The 21523-nt window shown below is 45.4% G+C and overlaps 1 pseudogene across 2 annotated transcripts in view; it reads right to left on the bottom strand.

Annotated features, from left to right (window-relative positions):
- Positions 1-21523, bottom strand: part of LOC144768027 (epidermal differentiation-specific protein pseudogene) — a 171530-nt pseudogene that overhangs the window by 22152 nt on the left and 127855 nt on the right. The window contains exon 4 of one of the 2 annotated variants that reach the window (XR_013598418.1): positions 8727-8777. The exons of the other annotated variant lie outside the window; for it this stretch is intronic. The product of XR_013598418.1 is annotated as an epidermal differentiation-specific protein pseudogene, transcript variant X1 (transcript). The remainder of the gene's footprint in view (positions 1-8726; positions 8778-21523) is intronic. 2 annotated transcript variants of the gene reach the window in all.

The following is a 21523-nucleotide window of genomic DNA, read 5'->3' as shown; positions in this document are numbered from 1 at the left end:
CGTTGTAAATGTATGCATGGTGAGGGCATACTCTTGATAAAGGTTATAACTCTCCCCTTAAATGCCCCCTGCCTCCACTCCTTATATTTACCCCTGCCCTTAACCCTTAATATATATATATTTTTTTTACTAAAATGCCCCTTACCTTTTAACTCGCCTTCTCTCCTTCTTCTTTGGTTACGTCGGTCGTACGTCGTTGAGAGGAAGCGGAAGTTACTTTCCATTTCCTCTCTAACGACGTTGATTTCTTCAGCTTCGTCTTCAGCTTCGGCTCTTCAGGTTAGTTTTTTTTTGGGGGGGGGGGAGACCCCCCCATCCCCCCTTTTTATCCCAACGCTTTATTTATTTTTTATGGGGGAGACGCCCCAAAACCCCCCTTTTTTTTCTTTTCATTTACCACACATGCCTTTACTACGTATTTCGTGGAAAGGTATGCGTGGTAAAGCCTCTCGTTGTAACCACGCATGCGTTGTAAAGAATGCGTGGTAAAGGATTTCGTGGAAACGGCTTAGTTGTAGAGGTCGTTTCCCTGTGCAGGTTACGTCTCTGTGAGCATGCTTCTGCGTTCTCGTTCTTTGCCTTTATCTGGTACAGTTTTGATTCCAATTCACTTTGCATCTTTGCCTGATGAGCATCATTATCCTTGATATCAGGGAGCCGCCTTTTAGCCATGTCAAGTCTGTTATGTTGTCAGTCTATGCGCTCTTTCATGTCAACCATGAGTTGCATAAGAGAGTCTGTTTTATTATTGATTCACAGTCAGGCTGCCCTTCATCTCTAGCAGCAGCGGTGTGACACTGAGAAGGACCACGTTATCAGGGATCCACAGCCCAGAAGTGCCATCTTCTGACTCCTCCATGTGCATTTGACCTTTGGATATGACTGAGCGGATGTATGGATGGAAGGATGGAATGGGGATAGACTGAATGATGGATGAAATATTGAATGGATGACAGACTGCCTTCACTAATGGAGCTATTAGGTGTACTTATTTCAGATTTCATCAGCTTGCATGGGGTGTATCTCTCTGAGTGGCACTGTTATTGATTACTCTATGGCTACCCTCCCCCTGATGCCTTACAACCCCCTCTTCGCTTTACTTCCCTTCCTTTTTTTTATTTATTTGAGAAGTTTTATATAGCGCTGGCTAGACCTGGAGGTATCAGAGCACTTTACATGAGGATCAGCGAGTTACAGGTTAAATAGTTACATCAATTAAATGAAAGATTCACTCAGGGAGGAGGAGGGGGAGGGAAGGAAGCACAACGTTGAAACAAGGAAAACAATGTCAGATGAGTGGCTGGGTAGGTGACGGCCAACGGGGTGAAACCAGGGCCAGACTCCTCTATAGATGCATATGACAGCTCCCCCGGGCATCGGCCAAGGTTGCTCATGCACCGAGGTGAGTACAAACAGTTTTGGTATCCACCCCAGGGGGAATCGTCAATGGTCCATCGAAAGTTCCATCAAAGTTCCACCAGGCATGGGCCATGTTGATCCGGCTCTGTGGTGTGTATAATGTTCAGGGTTTCAGTCCGGGGGGCATCGTCAAATATCAATTGGCATCACCCATCCCGGAATTACTGGGAAGCTAAGCCTCCTTCCTACCCACTTCTCAACTACCCTGTCTCCTACTGAATTTTTGTAAAATGGTGATAACAGAATGATTATGGAATGCACCGGCCTAAAGATGCAATTTGTAATATGTTTTGTAACAAAATCAATATAGGCAAGACACCATTATGAGAGAGGGAAGTGAATACACAGTCTGAGGGGAGGTGGCTTTACCAACCCGGTCCATTGCCCAGAGAGCCATCAATCAATCTGAGATAGCTTGACATGGGGACCCAAATGTCCTGAGGGCAGGATTGAACAGGCATCCGCTCCCAGTATGCCTCCAGCAGCTCCTGAAAGAGGGCCACATCAGGCAACCAGCTGCTCCTTCTGGGGACTCGTCTTCTGCCCCAATACATCACCACTCTATACTTCGCCAGCAGCATTGCCATTAGTCAGTGGGCCTCTGGGGGGTCTCCTTTACAAAGCCTGGTAGGGCAAAAAGGGACATGTTGACTGGGGCCTGGCCCATAACGCTAGCAATATCCCTAAAGACCACTGCCCAGAAGTCACAGATCTTGGGACACTCCCACACCAGATGCAAGAAGTTTGTATATGGCACAGCACAAGCAGTGCATGTCCTCCACTAGACCCGTTCACTGTAGGTGCACTGGTGTGTAGCAAATCCTGTGTAAGAACTTGAAGTGGATCAACCACAGCCTGTAACTCAGATCTAGGGCCCTAGATTGAGTACAGCAGAATGACCACTGTTCCTCACTGATCACCACATTAATGTCCTCCAACTAATGCTGTCGAGCAGAGGTGACTCTGATCAGCTCCGTTCTCTGCATAATAGTATAAATGCGTGTGGTCAGTCTACGCTGTGAGGGGTTAGTGAGCATTTCCCCACATACTGTAAACGCAGGAGGGGCTAGTGGGAAGTTATCATGAAGGTCACAGAAAGACACTCAGAGTTGATAATAGGTCACAGCATCCAAAAGGGTCATTGAGCCATCCTGAAAAATATGATGATAAGTAACAAAGGTGTTATCAGGGTATACTATCGCAAAGGAGTAAGCATGGGCTGAAAATTCGTCCCGCTCGCGAAATTTGCGGATTTTTGGCAAATTTGTGTTCCGCAAATCGCGCGAAATTGCCAAACAATCCGTAATTCGCAAGTTCGCAAATTTTTTTTGCTTGTTCGCGCTTCAAAAATACAATCTCGCGCGCGCTGCAGTGACTTACCTTGATTCTGAGTTTGCTGAGTTGTTTTCCTCCGGCGAACAAGATGGTCGCGCCCAAAAACGACCGCATGGGTAAGTTTGCGGTAGCCGCGCTGAAAAAAAACCCCGCGAACACGCCAAAATAAAAAAAATCGCAAGTTTGCACAAATTCGTGGATTTTGCGGACCGCGAATTCGCTTTCGCGTGAATTCGCAGAACGCTAATTCTCAAATTAGGCCATACTTACAAAGCAGGTAAGTTTTAATTGGCAGAGAAGCGCCCACATTCCAGCCTCCGAGCCACAAGGAGCAATGGATGTCCCAGAATCAAAACAGATGGGGCATAAAAATGAGGTGGGCATGCTCTTTTCTGCAGCTCACCCCACGCCCATCCTGTGGATGCCATGGTGTCCACCTTGCACTACACCCTATGGGAGGGCCATAGAGTATGGAATGAAGTGGCCGCAGAACTAGGTGGTCCGCTTCAGGAGCCATGTGGCACTGAAATTGAATGGGGTGTACCCAGAAATGCACAATGTGTGCCTGTGCGCTAAGAAAGTAAATCACCATGTCAGATGCTCCAAGGTAGCCCTGCTCGAAAGGAAGCGTGAGAATCTCCAATGAACGAGAGGATACTTACCAGCCCAGGCTAGCAAAACATGGAGGGACTGAAGTTTCCTGCTGAAACAGGTTGTGAGAGGACGGTGTAAGTTAGTAAAGAGATAAAGAAATGTGGGGAGGACTACCATTTTAGCAATTGCCAATCTACCGGTCAGGGACAGCAGGAGTTTTGACCATACAGGCCCCCAGTCTTCAAGCCACAAAATCAACCTGCAATAATTGTCTCACCCCAACTCCTCTGTTTTACAGTTAAGCCATATTCCCAGATAATAAATGGAATCAGTGTCCCACATCAGAGTGAAATTAGGTGTGAAGATTGGGGAAGGATCAGTAAGCAGAACTATAATTTACATGTCTAATTGATGGTAATGCCCCCCATACCACTGAATCGAATGAACTCCCAGAGGAGTGAGTCCAAGTTTTAGGATGGGTTCCGGATATATAGAGTAATGTCATCCGCGTACATTGAGACAATGATCTCTCTAGGTTGGAAGGCAAGGCCATGGTGTGAAATGCTCTTGCAGTTGTGCCGCAAGCAGCTCCATCGCAATTGCAAAGAGAACAGGGGACTGTGGGCACCACTGGTGTGTGTCACGGGCAATAGGGAAGGAGGAGAAATCATGCCATTGATTCGCAGATGTGCAACACGTGGGGTATAGACAAAACTAATTAAATGTATGAATTTGTGACCCACAGAGAGACGCCCAAGTAGGCACAACTGATAGGGCCATTAGAGCGAGTCGAAAGCCTTGGATGTGTCAAGAAACGCAGCATCAGCCTGAAGGTTCGGGTCTAGTGTCTAGAGAAGGGCAAAGAAAGTACATAGAATGTGGGCTGTGGACTGTCAAGGCAAAAGATGTAATTGATCTGGGTGGATCATAGGAGGGAGAAGAGGCAGGAGCGGTGAGGTGATATGGTTTGCTACATTTTTATTGTTAATATTTATCATAGAGAGAGGTCTATAAGACTTTCAACATTTTGGGTCTTTGTCAGGCTTCAGGATGGCCACAATAAGGGCCTGCAGCAGGAATGTAGGGAGGACACCCGTTTGCATGGACTCCTCCAACATATCAAGGAGATGGGTCAGCAGGGGCATAAACTCTTTATAAAAGGCTGCCATAAGGCCGCCAAGGCCGGAGGAATTATCTCTGGGCAAACCCGCAATAACCTGAACAATTTCCTCTCCTGTAAAGGGCTCATTCTGAAAAAGGCATTGCCCCTGATCTTGCCATAGGAGCTGCACTGAGTCTAAGTAAGAAGTTAAGTCAAGGGGAGGGTTGGGCGGTGAAGTATAAATTAGCATTAAAATCAACCATGGTGCGTTGAACTGCCTCATTTCCAACATGCAGTTTTTGATGGTCAACCCCATAGTCACTTGCCCAGGGTTTACGTAGCAGCTCAGCCAGTGGCTTACCCCTCTCCCTCACCATAACGCTTGGCTCACATTTCCCTCCACAGATAATGATTTAGGCCAGCCACCAACACAATCAGAATTCGCAAGACAGGATATGTAGGAGAGTATAGTTTGGTTTAACCTGGAAGGGCCACAAACATCTATCTGGGCCCGGAAGGTAATATCTCTTTACAACCACAGGGCCACCATCGGAGAGTCCCACCTCACCCCAGAAAGTCACCATGAGGGGCACGAGCAGACAGGTGGCAGCCAACAAGATCAGGTGCCCAAAATGAAGGCAGTAGTGCACTCCAGCCGAAACTACAGTCAACAGGGGCCCACCAGCTCAATGTATAGAGTATATTCTACCAGCAATTCTTCACTGAAGTCAGGATACCCCCTTTACTCTATCACCTCTGCCCACAGTGGCTCTCCAGGTCGCACCACATGGTAAATGGGTGTCTTACAATTCAAGTGATATTAGTCATAAAGAATGGAGCACTGGAGCCCCCCACCCTGGATGGAGCATATGCAGCGGGTGCTACCACACCCTGGGGTCCCAAGGGGCATGGTCAGGGCAGCGGTAGGTCTAGCTGCAGAACCATCAGTTCCAGTCTGGGCCTTGCAGTGTGCGAGCCCCTGGTCTTGGAGGGGCCGCGAAGTCCAGTATGGCAAGCGAAGGCCAGGCCATTCTAGTGCCTTTCCGGCTACTGTCCTGAGCAAAATGCATGCTGTCCAGGGTATCCACCAGGTGTAGAGGGCACCAAAGTATCAGGGACAAGCCAAGAGGAGATAAGGCCTGCGGCACAAGGGGAGAGAACAGGCAAGGCAGGCCAGCCTGCGCCGCGTCCGTCCGACGCCTCAGCTCATAGATCTCCTACAACCCTGCTGGCCCAAAAAACTTCACAAAGCACTCAGTAACTGGGCTGCTATGCATCCAGATTTCTCTGTGGCAATCTCCTTTGTCCCAAGGGGGTCACGATCTGAGGTGCGGTGTAAAGCCACCTCTGAGCTGCATCAGCATCACCAACGGCATCCGTCATCCACCATGACCAGAGATAGGCCACAACATGTCTGGCATTGTAGCTCGGCAGCCCAAAGTTGTCCTCCGGGGTTTATGCTGTTCCACGCTCATCCTGATGTTGCCTCCAGACATGGATAATTGCTGAATAAATGTTCTGACAGGCAGAGCCTCCTCAAAAGGCAGCCATCTTGCGTTTAAGCTAGATCTGCCCCCATCCCCCTTCTCCTTCCTTTTTAAAAACCATCCACCTTAGTGTGCCAGTATGAATTTAGGGTACTACGCAATAGATCTTAAGTTGGGATTGGAAATATAAAATCCCCTAAGTGTGTCACTTGTGAATAATACATACCTTTAGGCCTTGCCCATTTAACCTTCCAAAAGACTGTCCGGAGTGGACTTTTGTCAACTGTATGATCAACGAAGCACCATTGCTTCTCTGTTTCTCCATGGCACCACAAAGTCACCAGAAAAAAGGCTTGAATATCTGGAATGGTTAGATCAACAGTGTGTAGTTGAAAGTTGATGGATGGCCAGCTGATGCTTGGGGCTTTCCTGCCTTTGATGCAGCTATCATTCATAGTGGCAGAAGAGTGGAATTTTCTGAATAGTTGTCATTAAAATGATGGCAATTTTCTAATTATTATGCCTGTTTGACAGCGCTTCTGGTAACAATTCCCATTGTTATTTTCGAGTGTTTGCAGAAGCGTAAAATAACTGCAGAAAAATGGAACACACTTGCAATTTATCAGAGTATGTCCCTGCATTTCAGCCTCTCTGATTGTCTGTTGACAGCCAATAAATATAGCAATGGGTGTCCAGTGCCTTTCTTGAATACGTTGTGTGGTCTAAGCAGGTGCGGACAGCCCATAAGCAGGCGAGTTCAAGCGCAAAATGCACCGTATCTTTCAGTCAGGCTGCTGGCCAGACTTCATTGGCTTTTCAAACCAATTTCTGGTATGAAGGGTGACTTATAAAAGGATAGATTTTGCTTTTCTCAATAAATTATCCCCCCACCCTTAATAACATCCACCACTTTTCTACTAAAGGAAGGGGCATCCTTTAAGTGGATAAATTAGAAGAAGCCTTCCAGGTAATAAAAAGTAGTTCACTTCTATGCCAGTTCTACAGAATACAGCCACAACCCAACAGTTTTTCGTTGAAGCAGCCACCTCCACCTATTCAAAGGGGTCAATTTTGTCCTAGCAACACTGGGACACTTGCAAACATCATTGAGTGACTAAATCTTCGCAGAAATAAAAGTAAGCCAAACAAAATTACACATTATTTGACAAGAAGTTATCCTGCAATAACAGTCTTTGAGGACTGATACCATTACTTGTTGACCTATTGCTGGTCAGTAATGTTATTCATCAATCATACAATCTCAGTCTTTCTCATCTCAGCCACAGCCTTAATGGATAGACTGTTGTAAAGATCAGTCCGCTTCCACAAGTTCAAATTTGTGATATCATTCTAACTAGGCCTAGAGAAGAGTAAGACAGATGCCCTGCCCCAAAATATTTTGAATGAATTTGAATGTGAGAACGAAAACTATGATTTCGTAATCTCATTGGAGAGGATCATTTAAGAACATACGCCAAATTACAGCCTATTGTAAGCAGTGACTCCTGCTATGGTCCACAATCCAATTTAGTACAATAGAATGTATGGTGGCATAGCATACAAGGCAAGACCCAAAGGTGTTCGTATTTCTTTGCCTGCACCACCATATCCTAGTATTACCAGTCCATGATTTTGAAGCCGATCTATCTTTCACCCAGGGTTTTAAGACATAATGATATCAGTGGATATTTCCACTAAACTCAGCCTCTTTTGCCAAGTCAAATAGATACCACTTGTCACATTTATGCCCAATGACTGGCTATCAGGGTGTTATATCTGAAAGGCCTCAGTCATCAAAGTCATAAACGCTTAGTGTGTTTAGCCTTACTCCCTATGCTTATGTCCATTCAGTATTCTGTACTTCAATGGTAAAAACCTGGGGCAATAATAGGATTCCCTCCCATGACGGTTAATATAGCCTTATAGCCCGCAGTAGTGGGCTATACGACTGTTAAAGGCCCGCTGCAGCGTTAAAGACCCGAGCCGAAGGCGAGGGACTTTAACAAGGTAGCGGGACTTTAAAAGCCGATACAGCCCTGCTACGAAGGGCTATAAGGCTATTAGAAGATTCTGCCATTAGAGGGAAGAATGTTCTAACAAATTAAATGAAGGCTTCAGGGAGCGCGAAGGGATTGAAATCCCCTCAGGCTCCCTGAAGCCTTTGTTCACAGCCACAAAGAAGCATTGGAATGTTGGAGCTCCGGGCTTATAACAGCCCTTATAAGCCTGGAGCATTCCATTGTTTTCAATGGAGCTCCCAACATTCCAATGTTTTAATATGTATTAATGGGTCTGACCTGTAGTATGAGGTGCATTCAGTGTTGGATTCTATGGTTATTCAGTACATGTTGCTGTACCTACTAGACTGAAACAGCTATAGTCTGAAGAAAAGATCCCATACATTGGCAGTGCAGATTATATCGATTGACTTATACAGCGATTCCACCAAATGCATCCCAATAAAGTAGGCCATTCAGCAAGGCCTGCAACATTAACTGATGGGGGCCCACATACACACAACTCCAAGCAGCAAACATTGGCACTGGCTCATAAACAAAAGTAAACATCTCATGGCAATACACAGAAAAAATGGACCAAAAAGATTTTTTGCATGACTTAAGCATCCTTTTGTGAAAGGTTTGGCATATCTTGCAAGATTTCCTCCTGATCTTCCAAGAGTTTGATTAGACTTAGGCAGCAGCCATTTGCACCAGGACATATTTAAACTCCATGCCTCCAGGTGCATCTGGAGATACAGAGAGCCAGAAGATCTAAAGCATTGCACTTACCTCTCCACAAACTGGTGTGTCAACTGGTTTGCTTACTCACTTAAGTAGCACCTTAAAACATGTCCAAGGCCTACTATTGCAGCCTGAATGCAGTGTCACACTGCAATGTCAACTTGCCATTTAAAACCCCTTGCTATGCCTTAAAATCCCATTTTGTTACATAAAAGTTACCCCTAAGGTAGGCCATAGGACAGGATTCTGTACAGTTAAAAGTGTGGATATGTACTTCTAAGTTTTACATGACCTGGTAGTAAAAAACTCACAAATTCATTGTTCACTACAGTGAGGCCAATCCCTCCCTTAGGATAACATTGGGGATGCCTAATTAAATGTAATAAGCTCTGATTCCTAATAAAGAGGAGGTGCATGTGTCGTGTTTGGCACCTTCAGAATTGTAATGATACACCCTTTTCAAAGGTAAAGTCGGATTTTTAACTATAATCTTGAAAATTACACTTTTAGAAAGTTGGCCTTTTCCTGCCCTTAGCATTCCTGCCCTTAGCCCTGTGTGCCTGCAGCCTGTCTTGAGTCACATGACTGGGTGTAGCTTTGAGTTAGACTTTATGAGTTCCTCCCAGACAGTCATACAACATTGGGATTAGCTGTGCCTCAATGAACCTAACTGGCAGAATGGGGAGTGGAGCTGAGTACAGCCCAATTTGCACCTGAATAGGCTGTCTCCTGTTTCCTCACAATAGGCCTAACAACCCTGTATTGTCACTGCAGCCAGCTTGGAGACAGGGTAGTGGAGTCAAGAAATTCCAAGAACTTCAAAAACCTTTTTCAAAGTTTCTTCCTCCTTCCAGGGGAAGGGAGCCAGGGAATAAAAATAGGACCTTTGTACCATTCTTCAGTTCACTAATGAACCTGTGGGAGGACCATCAGGGGACAGCCTTCAGCTATGACCTGCTATGCACTCTGTCAGACTGCTACTGTACCAGGATGGATTGCTTTGCTGCCTGAAGCTTGCCTTGGACCCTTAGAGGCCAGCCCTGCCATTGAGCCTTGGAGGAGCACGGCTACGGGAGGGTCGGTGGAGACTCCGCCTCTTCCTGTTGGGAATCCTGACGCAGCTCCTATTGGTTGGGACTGTCCGAGTGATTTGGTCCCGCCCCTCTGGTAGCTAGCGTTCTAGTTGGAGGGGGCACAGGATATAGCTGCATGGACATGCGAGCGCGCTACATTGTAAGTAACCCTGAGGCCACTACGCTGCCGGGAGCCCATCTACTGTCCTAGAGAGTTTTTATCTGTTATTGCTGCTTTGTACGGCGGTGTGGTGTCGTGAGAGGGCACATTTCTAATAAGTTGTTGTGTATTTTTTGTTTGGCGCAGTGCCTGTACCTTTTAATCTGCTCACTACGGGCAGCTCTGCTTTATTCTCGCTTCATCTGCCCTAGTGCAGTCGGTACATAGTGGGGAGGAGCACGGCTACGGGAGGGTTGGTGGAGACTTCGCCTCTTCCTGTTGGGAATCCTGACGCAGCTCCTATTGGTTGGGACCGTCCGAGTGATTTGGTCCCGCCCCTCTGGTAGCTAGAATTCTAGTTGGAGGAGGCACAGAATATAGCTGCATGGAGACGTGAGCGCGCTACATTGTAAGTAACCCTGAGGCCACTACGCTGCCGGGAGCCCATCTACTGTCCTAGAGCATTTTTATCTGTTATTGCTGCTTTGTACGGCGGTGTGGTGTCGTGAGAAGACACTTTTTTAATAAGTTGTTGTGTATTTTTTGTTTGGCGCAGTGCCTGTACCTTTTAATCTGCTCACTACGGGCGGCTCTGCTTTATTCTCGCTTCATCTGCCCTAGTGCAGTCGGTACACAGTGGGGAGGAGCACGGCTACGGGAGGGTCGTGGAGACTTCGCCTCTTCCTGTTGGGAATCCTGACGCAGCTCCTATTGGTTGGGACCTTCCGAGTGATTTGGTCCCGCCCCTCTGGTAGCTAGCGTTCTAGTTGGAGGGGGCACAGGATATAGCTGCATGGAGACGCGTGCGCGCAGCGGGCGCGTCAACGACGCGCCGAAGGCTCGCCAAAGGCGAGCCCGTCTGCGCCCGTCCGCGCTAATGACGCGCTCAGCGCCAGCCATGCTACCTCCCCCTTGCCAACTGGGGCCCACGGCCATGGCAATGCTTTAAGGTACTCGGCGGCTGAGCTGTATGCCCTTAATAGAGGTGCCAGGAGCAGGGGTAGTCTGGGGCTGGTAGAATCCGCAGCTCCGTTATCCGACTTCTTGACCAGGGACCTTCTCCCTTGTGGACTGCTGAATGTTCGGTCCTTACCTAAACATAGGACAGAAATTCAGCTACTGGTAGAGGCGCATGGTTTGGAGATACTGTGTATGACTGAGACTTGGACGCGGCAGGACTGCGAGGTTGATTTTGGACTAGCCTGCCCGCCAGGGTTCAAACTATTGTACGTGCCTAGGCTGGAGGGAAAGGGAGGAGGGGTGGGGCTAATTTACAGAGACTACCTGAACTTGAAGATCATTGATATTGATCAGGTTGCAGGGGTTGAACTCCTGGGGTTCACTATCAAGAGTGAGATGGGCCAATCCCTGACAGGGATTATTTGCTATCGACCACCAGGGTTCTTTAGTGTGCTGCAGCAGCAACTTCTTTTGGAATTGTTTACTAACATGGCTGCCACACACTGGAGAGTTTTAATTTTGGGCGATTTTAATCTCTGGCCGAACGGATCCCTTGACACAGGCCTGGCCAATATACTCCAATCTTGTGAGGGGCTGGGACTGCGTCAACAAGTCTCGGTAGCCACTCATTCGGGGGGTCACATGTTGGACCTCATCTTCGCTTTAGATGAGCAGCTATACATGGGGGAGGTTCTCCCAATGGATTGGACTGATCACTTTCTGGTCAAGTTCTATTTGAATATGGCCAATTGGGATAAAATGGAAGGTAAGCGGAGGATACATTTTGTGGGGAGGGATTGGAGGGCCTTGGCACAGAGGAAAAATCATGGCGAGGTGTTTTCGGTGGAAGACTGCTTCTCGCCGGAGGCTTAGGTCGATGAAAATTACCTCACTCTCTGTAAAAAGATCACTCTGACCCTGGACTCTCTGGTGCCTCAAAAATCCTTTCAGAGTAAAGGGAGGCAATCTGCCCCCTGGTTCGGGGAGGAATTGAAAAAACTGAAGCTTGATTGTAATCGGGCTGAGAGAACCTGGAGGCAGAAATATTTAATTGAGGACAAAAAGGCCTGGAGAGCAAAAATATTGGACTACAGGAAGGTCATAAAAAGAACGAAGGCTGATTTCTTCGCCTCAGCGATTCTCAGGGCCTCAAATAGTTCCCGCTGTATTTTTAAAATTCTTAATACCCTGACAAACCCCGAGTGCAGTAAAAATTACATTCTGCCATCTCAGAGGCTCTGTGATAACCTTGCCAACTTTTTTCATAATTAAGTTGCCTTTATCATTGAGGAGCTGGGGAAGACATCAGAGCCATCGATAGTAAGAATTGAACAGCTGGCCCTCATTAAAGACAGGGGTGAATTGACAGGGAATGACAGCACGAAGGAGGCTGCCTTGGGGGCTCTCTCTGAGTTTCCCCCTCTTCAGATTGAGGACTTCTGCAGGTTAACGGGCAGTATTGAGTCAGGCTCCCCTTTGGATCCATTGCCTTGCAAAATCTGGAAGGAATTCAGGGTGGAACTTTTCCTACTGTTGTCTAAGATCTGTGATCAGTCTCTTGTAGAAGGGGCGGTTCCTAGTCAGTGGAAGCAGGCGCTTGTAACGCCACTGCTTATAAAAGCATCCCTTGATCCAGAATGTCTGAAGAACTTTAGACCAATATCTCTTCTCCCTTTCCCAGCCAAGGTAGTGAAACGGGTAGTGAGTGGCACACTGTCCGCGCACCTGGAACGGGCTAAATATCTGAAGGAGGAGCAGTTCGGTTTTAGACCGGCTCATGGTACGGAAACGGCACTGGTGACCGTAATGGATGAGCTTTGGAGACGGGCAGACAGGGGCCAGGCAGCAGTGTTGATTCTGCTGGACCTGTCTGCTGCCTTCGATACGGTCAACCACAACATCTTGTTGAGACGGTTGAGTGAGGTGGGAGTCACGGGGGTGGCCTTTAGATGGTTTCAATCCTTTCTCTCAGGGAGACAGCAAGCGGTATCCCTTTCTCCTTACCAATCTGCCTTTACTCCAGTCTCATATGGGGTGCCTCAGGGCTCGGCCATCAGCCCCATTCTTTTTAATGTCTATCTGAGACCCCTGCTGACGATCATCAAGCACTATAACATCAAAGTCATCAATTACGCTGATGATACGCAACTTATTCTCTCCCTGGAGGGAGAGCAGTCCATCCCAGTAGAGGGGTTTCATAGATGTTTAGGAGATATGTCACAGTGGCTGAAGGAGAATTCCCTACAGTTTAACATTGCTAAAACTGAACTGATGCATTTTAAGACGCATAGGAACACGGGAGGGCCGCCCATGAATCTGTGGCCCCCAGAGTTTCCCAACCCCGGCCAGCCGGTTAAAACAGTCCGTAACCTGGGGGTAACATTTGATTGTAACCTCTCCTTGGAGGCGCATGTGGGGAAGGTGGTGAGTTGCTGCCTGGCGATTATTCGCTCTCTGAGGAAGATTTTTCCTCTTTTACCACATCAAGCCCGCGCCCTGATAGCACGGAGCACGATACTTAGCCGGGTGGACTACTGTAATGCTCTGCTCCTTGAGTCCCCTAAATTCCTGCTAGACAGGCTACAGCGGGTACAATCTGCCGCTGCTAAATTGGTATTAGGCTGGTCAAGGAGGTCCTCTGCCTCTGGAGCACTGACGGAGCTGCACTGGCTCCCCGTGACACAGAGAATTAAATTTAAATCTCTGTGTCTAGTATTTAAAGCCCTGCATGGAAAAGGACCCACCTCTTTCCAGAAAAAGTTTGAGTGGTTTGTTCCGGGCAGAGTGCTCCGCTCCTCGAGAGGAATGTCAATAAAAGTCCCACGCTTCAATAAAGTCAGAGCAGGGGGCAGATCATATGGGGTGGCTGCGGCCTGGCTGTGGAACATTTCACCTCTTGAACTGCGGCAACACAAGGATCTCCTCGCGTTCAGAAAGAACCTTAAAACTTGGCTTTTCCCTAAGAACTAGACCTGTTCATTAGCCCCCTTCCTGTGTTGACATGGTCTCTGAGTTACTAGCGCCAAGATGCCTGTCAGGTGGAAGCGCGCTTTAGAAATTGTATAAATAAATACATAAAATAAATCTTCACCTGCACCCAGGTGTGCCAGTGCCTGCAAGGGCTAATTTGCTGGTCTCCTGTTCAGAGCCACAGATTCCCATCACCTTGAACCTGCACCTGCACCCAGCTGAGTCCTGCACCCCCAAGAAGACTCCATCCACTCGTTGACCCTTAGTTGTGGTGCTAAAGGTGCTCATATGACCTCTTTCTAAAACTAAGGACTTAGACAACATTTGGCCAAAAAGTGCTCTGAGAACCAGGAGGAGATCGAGACCTACCTGCTTGCCTGTCTACCTGAGGTGCATCACCAGTCAGCTTGACTTTGAAGCTTTTCCCAACACGTTCTTCTCCACAGCAGCAAATCCATTTTAGCAGTCTTTCACCAAAGGGTTATCCAATCTTGTGAACAGTCTTCGGCTACAGGTTTCTGCTTCATCCAGCTAAAGAATTTCGACTTCCATTTTGGCGACAAAGTCCCAAGTTGAGAATCTTCACTGTGACTTTATCACGGCCATCATCTGCCAACGCTCCCTCCTCGGACACACCTGCAGCCTTGCCCCACCAAACTTCTACCTTCTCAGACACTTTTCTCTCCATATCTTTTTTAAGTCAGGTGGTAAGGTCTGACCAAGCCCAATACGCTTCTTGTATCGGAGCGAGCTCCATCACATTCAGCCTTAACCTTTGCCTTTGACCCGTCTTGTGTGAGAGATGTCTGCTGTTGGCACCTTAATATTTTAAGCGCTAGATTTCACTTAAGACTTTAAAAATCCATAACTTTTTGTCTACTGATTAGATTTTAGTTTTTTGGTCTCAAATACATTACTAAACTTTACTCTATTCATATGTTGTGTTTTCACTTTATTACTGTTTGTGTGCTGCATGAATACTTTACACATTGCCGCTAAGATAAACATGCCTGCTTTTTAATTCAAGCTACCCGTAGTTAAGCACATGTTAATTTAGTGAATTATTGTAGTTCACCCTGCTAGAGATTGTAGTGTTGCTTGACCAGGGCTCACACCCCAGTCGACAAACAAACACATTTCTCAAATCCACACTTTTCCCAATAAAAGCAGTACCCAGTATATGTGGTTGACTGCACCAATGAGAGAGAGCAAGATTATAAACATGTAAACAAATCCGTTCCATTATATATGTATATTTTAGAAATGAATTTGGAAAGTCAGTTAACTTTTTGAGGGATTTTGTTTTCTGCGCATTGCACCCATCCACACATGACATAATGTTATTATTTGAATGAGTGTGGAAATACAGAATGGTAGGCTACAGCCTGACAGAATCATATTTCAGTGTTGAGTGTTGAGTGTGACAAAATGTGTATTTTGTCACAGTACATTAATGTTTGAAAGTCATGAGCTATAAAGGTTGGGGCCAATCTCTCAAATCAAAACTAATTAGACTTGCTCAGGCCTCTTTATTTGAAAAATGTCTGGAAATTGCCATTGTTAGTCCTGGACAGGGGTTTAGGTTTGGATTTGATTGTATTTGTTTGTGCCTCCTCCTCTATACTCTCTTCTGCAGAAGATGTAAACAGAAGGGATTCGCCATCTTCATCATATTCCAGGTCATCTTCGTCATACTCTATACTAGAGTTAACTTTGTCTGATTCTCCGTCCTCGGAAGGGAAGATCCCTGAGTTATAAGTGCTCCCCTGTTCCCATCATTGCTGTCAATCAACGGTTGAGGGTCAGCATTTACATGGCCATGAGTTAGAATATGCTCCCCCAAGGGTATTTTCTTCCATCGCAGTCATTAAGGAAGGGCCCCCTGCTAAGCCCTTCGTAGGTAGTGAGGAGCTTTGAACTGCTTGATTATTTTGGGGCTGATTATCATCCACTACCCCCATTATGTTCTCACCATTCCCAGAAAACGACATTGAAAATTTAGAACTTGTATCAGTTTGAGTGTTAGGAGAGATGATAATAGCATTCGGAGAGGCAATTGGAGCAGTATTAGGATCTATATGGCCGTTAGTGTTAATGCCAGCAACATCATTAATAACGCTTAAAGTACTTACAGTTAGATTCTCCTCCGGACTCTCCGCCGGTGTAACTTGTGTAGGGGCAGGGCCACTTTTCTCTAGTTGTTGCGGGGATAGTAACACCTCGAGGGCTGCCCCCGTACTAGGAGAATGTACTAGGGTATCCTCTGTATTCCCTACGTTCCCCGGGGCCCCTTGCTTTCTCCTAAGTAGGTCCATAACCGTGTTACCAGGGCTCGCTACCTCATGAGTGCTATTTATTTTCCGCTTGGTGGCTAAAACCTCTTGGCGCGGTAAACAGGTAGTTGGTGTCTTCTGGACTTGTTTCCTCGTTTTGGCACTAATTGTAGGAAACGTGGACACACCACTGCTTTGACTGCCTTCCCCAGACTGCTGCAACTGTTGCTCCTCCAGCTCCGCCTCACGGAGTGCTCTTGCTGCTTTTGCAAGTCTTGCTCTTGCAGCTGCTGACGAAGCTGATTTAGCCGGCATTTCCAGAGTTAGTCTCAGGTCGGTAAAGCCTTCAAACGGTGCTAGCTCCACTAGATTCAATAGTTCCACAACTGCTCCTCCCAGTCGTAAGCACAGGCTGTTGATATCAAATCCCTTGCTGGAGCCATCGAGGCTGACCGTATTCAACTCCGGTGACTTGCTGCACAACGTCGATGTTTCCGCGTTCAGCTCCGCCCTGAGCTCCGCCCTGAGCTAAACAACGAGGCCCCTGTAGCACAGATTTGTCTAACCAATATGCACTCCCCCCTAATGCAGTAGAAACCATTCTGCAGGCCATCGCAGCCCATAGGGAACAGACGGAGGAGGACAGTAAACGATCAAGAATGGCTCTACGCAAGATTCAGGGGGTGGTTAAAAAATTGACCAAAACTTGTAAATCAATTGGTGAAAGGGTTACGGAAGTTGAGGCAAGAGTGTTGACTACTGAAAATGAAACTCAAGCAAACGTAGAGAAGATCAAACTCCAAGAAGCGGAGCTAATGGATATGAAATGGAAGCTCAAGGATTTTGAGAATCGTCAACGCCTGCTGGGAATTCCGGAAAAAATGGAGGGGGAGAATGTACGCGCATTTGTTATTAAACTGTTCAAGGAGTCTATGCCCGACCTAACAAATTGGAACTGGGAACTTGAGATTCAACGAGCTCACAGGATACCGTTTAACCCTCCTGCAAAACCTGGCACCTATCCTTGTGCTATCCTAATTTATTTTGGGAATTTTTTATTGAGACAATCAGTGGCCGAGAAAGCTAGACCCGATCATAAACTTACATGTAATGAGGTTTCTTTTTTCACTAGGCCTGACTTCTGCCATGCTACAGTGGAGAGGCGGTGGCGGCTACGATCCTTAATTAAACCCTTTCAAGAAAAGGGGGCCCAGGCTTATTTAAATAACCCCGCAAAGCTAAAGGTTGTATGGGCAGGGCAGGCCAAATTTTTCGTCTCAGAAATTAAAGCAAAGGCTTACTTCGATGAGATTAATAGATAGGGGCTAGTAATGTTGTAATATATAATATAGAGTCTCTTGCTAAGTCGCTATCATCGATTGATTATTGCTCGATTAGTATGTTTTGTTTTTTTTTAGTTTTATTTTTAGGTATTGCCTATTGTTTAGTATGCAACTTTCTATTCCTATAGGCTTAAACCTATACTACATTATTAAAACGGATACGGTAGCTCAGGCGCTGCACTGCCAGCATCACCAGGACTCTGGCAGAGTCCGATTGCCTACTAATTGCAGGGGGGGGGTCCCTAGAGGGGGAGGGACCTGCTGTGGGGAGGGGGGGTGGGTGGGGTTTGGGGGGGTGGTTGGAAAAAGGAAAAGAACCTGATCCAGAGGATGAAGCTTTTTTGTGTGTAAATTTTAGGAACTGTATAAATAAAGTAAGCAACTGCATGATGAAGAAGTCAAAGATCCTTGATAACTACAATGAGAGAATTAGAGAGTTTTTTATATATGCTGATTTATTGACCAATGGCTAGATTGAAAATTCAAACTTGGAATATTGGGGGTCTATTGAACAGGGAAAAACAACGTCGATTGTGTGAATTAATAAAGCTTAATCCTGTAGACATCTTTTGTCTACAAGAGACGCATGTTTCATGGGATAAAAGATCACAATTGAGGCTCAGAGGATATAATCTGCTAGCCGTCTCTACCCAAACATCAAATATAAGAGAGGTGGCGATTTTCGCTAAAACTTATCTTGGTCAACCTATATGTGCTGCCTCTGATCCACATGGTAGATGGGCAATAGCGAAATTAGCAAACGGTTTGATTATCTGCACGATTTATGGTTCTAATCAGGACGATCCGACAGTATTCTCACTACTCGAAGCTGAGCTTGCAACCTTGCAAGGTTCGCTAGTGATCTGTGGGGATTTTAACATTTCTTTAAAAACACATCTATTTAACGAACAAAATAACCATAATCAGCAGAGCTATGTAGGACGCAAACCTAAAGTATATAAGGCTATCAGGAGACTCACAAATAGTTTGGGACTAGTAGATATATGGGGTGTTAAGAATCAGCAGGACTCAGGATGTACATACTTTTCCCACCCACATCAAAAACATGTCCGTATAGATTATTTTTTCTCTACTAGGGATTTAGTGGCTCAGGCGGTAATTACAAAACATCCTAAGATCTTATCTGATCACAATGCTTTGGTTCTCACACTGACAGTTGGCGATCGAAAGCAGCCGCGACAGTGGTCATTTGATCGAAAACTGTTGGTCGATAATGAATACATTAAACACATTAAAAAATGGACGGAGGAATTTTTTGATATCAATCGCTTTAGTGCCCCCAGAAACACTGTATGGGATTCCTTTAAATTTGCCCTTAGGGGCGAGACCATTAGCTACCAAGCTAGAGCGAGAGAGCTAAATAAGAATGATTTTAACGCTAAAGTAATAGCCTTGGCTAAGGCAGAGGAAGATCATACTACAGCTATTTCCCATGGGGCAGATGCTACACAATCAATGTATTTAGTTACTCTATTAAAAAATGAGCTAAACAATAGCCTTAGTCAAAAAGCAGCTCAGATTTATAGTGCTCATAGGAGAGATATTTATGAAAATGGGGAAAAAGTGGGGAGGCAGCTGGCGTTACACACCCGGCAAAGGAATGTTTCCAATCAGATAAAATTGATAACTGATAATGGTAAATCATATACGCAGGCAGATGAGATCACTTCGTTATTTCAGCAGTATTATCAGAATCTATATACAGAAGACTCTACTGCTTTATCAAATACAGAATATGAGTTTCTGAATAACTTTATTAATAACACCGAGGGTATAAAAGAATTAGATGATACTACACGTCAGGATCTGGAAAGAGAAATCACCCTAGATGAGGTATTATTATCTCTAACCTCACTTGCATCGGGCAAAGCAGCAGGTCCTGATAAGCTACCCATAGACTTATATAAAATTCTGAGCTCTCAGCTGGGACCAATACTTCATGATCTTTTTTTAGGTATTCAATGGAACGGGGTAACCCCGGATTCTTGGAATAATACAAATATAATTGTCTTTCCCAAAAAAGAGAAATCACCTCAGCAATTAACGTCATACCGTCCCATATCATTAATCAGCGCGGATTCCAAACTATACGCCAAGGTGTTAGCCACGAGACTTAGTAGTGTTATTGAGCAAATCGTCTCCCCGTGGCAACATGGCTTTGTTTCTGGCAAAGGAACAACGGACCATACATCTAGAGTAATTGCCTTGTTTGTTGCCATGACGGTCACGGGGGGCCGAATGTCAATGATACTATTAGATGCCGAGAAGGCGTTTGACCGCGTCTCGTGGAAATTCCTGTGGGCAATTATGCAACTAAACAATTTCGGGCCCAAATTTATTAAGGCGATAAGATCAATGTATCTGTCTCCCAAAGCTAAAGTTCAATTGATGGGATTTGAATCTGATGATATCAGCATAACTAGAGGTAAGAGGCAAGGGTGTCCTTGCTCCCCCTTATTATTTGCTCTATATATTAACCCTTTGATTTTAAAACTTATTGAGAGCCCCGGTATTAACCCAATCGTTCTTGGCCCGTTTTCTACTAAAGTATTAGCATATGCTGATGATATCGCGGTCTTAACATCAAACCCGATTGAGGCTATGGAGGAAATTGAGGCTATAACTACAGAATATGGCATCTATTCTGGATACTCTTTAAATAAAAGGAAGACAATTGTATTATGTACTGACAACATCAACTATAATGATCAAAGGAGAGCTGCAAATGCTACTTATTTAGGAATTGTCATTGCTCCTCCTGTTAAAAACATAATTAACCACAACTTCATCCCATTGATTCAAAAAATTACAAAAGATTTGGATAGAGTAAATGGGCTCAACTTGTCTATTATAGGGCGAGCTAATTTCCTTAAAATTAATATACTTCCTAAATGCCTTTACCTGTTTCGAGCAATTCCACTCGCTATTGATCCTAAGATCCTAAAAACTCTTGAATCCCTTATGATTAAGTTTGTTTGGCAACATGGTATAATCCGAAGGTCTCACAAGTTAATGTCTCTACCTAGCGAAAGAGGTGGGTTGGCAATACCTAATACTAGTATGTATCACTGGGCCGCACTTCTTAAACAAATGACCCCATTGATTAGCTCTAATGGAAGGGTATCAACCCCTGATAATAATATGCCACCCTGAATATATGAGCTATTATTAGGGGATAAGGCCAATGGATTGTTTTTACAACAGATTGAGGCACGGGATTACAACAATGATCGGAAATATGAAATTATAAACGGGGCACTAAAGGTTTGGGGCAAAGTTACTAAACACCTGCACATTACTAAATGGAATAGGTATACCTCTTTGTGGTATACGAAGGCGACCCTCCCATTTTCAAACGACATTATAGCAAGGAAATGGCAGAGACTTGGAATCCTGCGTGTTAAAGATTTTCTTGTACATGAGCTAGAAACTACTTTCTTAGATGTTAAGGATAAATATCATCAAGGCTAAGGGACCCACCCTTGGGTTACAGAAAATAGATCTTTTGGAGGCTATTAATCGATCTTATACAAGAATCGGTGTTATATATAATCTTCTCCTTGTTAATGTACAAGATGATTTGGAAAAAACTGAATCTAGCTGGGCAGCTAAACTTAGCAATCCCAATGTTGACATATATAAAAGTCTAGAGTTGAGCCAACGACTTTTTAGGGCTAGTAACCTTAAAGCCCAAACATATAAAACCATTTTTGGCCTCTATTATACACCCGCTAAACTGTATTCTTGGGGTAAAAGGGAAAATGATTTATGCCCAAGATGTACACAAGGACCGGCCAACCTAATACATATGCTAAGCAGTTGCCCCAAACTTACTCAAATCAAACATATGATTGCTGATTACTGGGAGGTGCTGTTTGGCCATAACCTTCCAGAAACAGATTCATTGTTTATTTTAGGACATGATTCATCGATCGCTCTATCAAAGAAGGAGCAAAATTTATTATTTATAGGTACGGCGGTACTTAGAATTATTTTGTCGGCCCGCTGGAAAGAAGCCAAACCACCAAGCTTTCAGATGTGGCTG

This window comes from Lissotriton helveticus, chromosome 7 (assembly GCF_964261635.1).
Source record: "Lissotriton helveticus chromosome 7, aLisHel1.1, whole genome shotgun sequence".
NCBI lineage: Eukaryota > Metazoa > Chordata > Amphibia > Caudata > Salamandridae > Lissotriton > Lissotriton helveticus.
The sequence above is the reverse complement of the archived record's forward strand: the minus strand, read 5'-3'. Positions and strand labels throughout refer to the sequence as shown.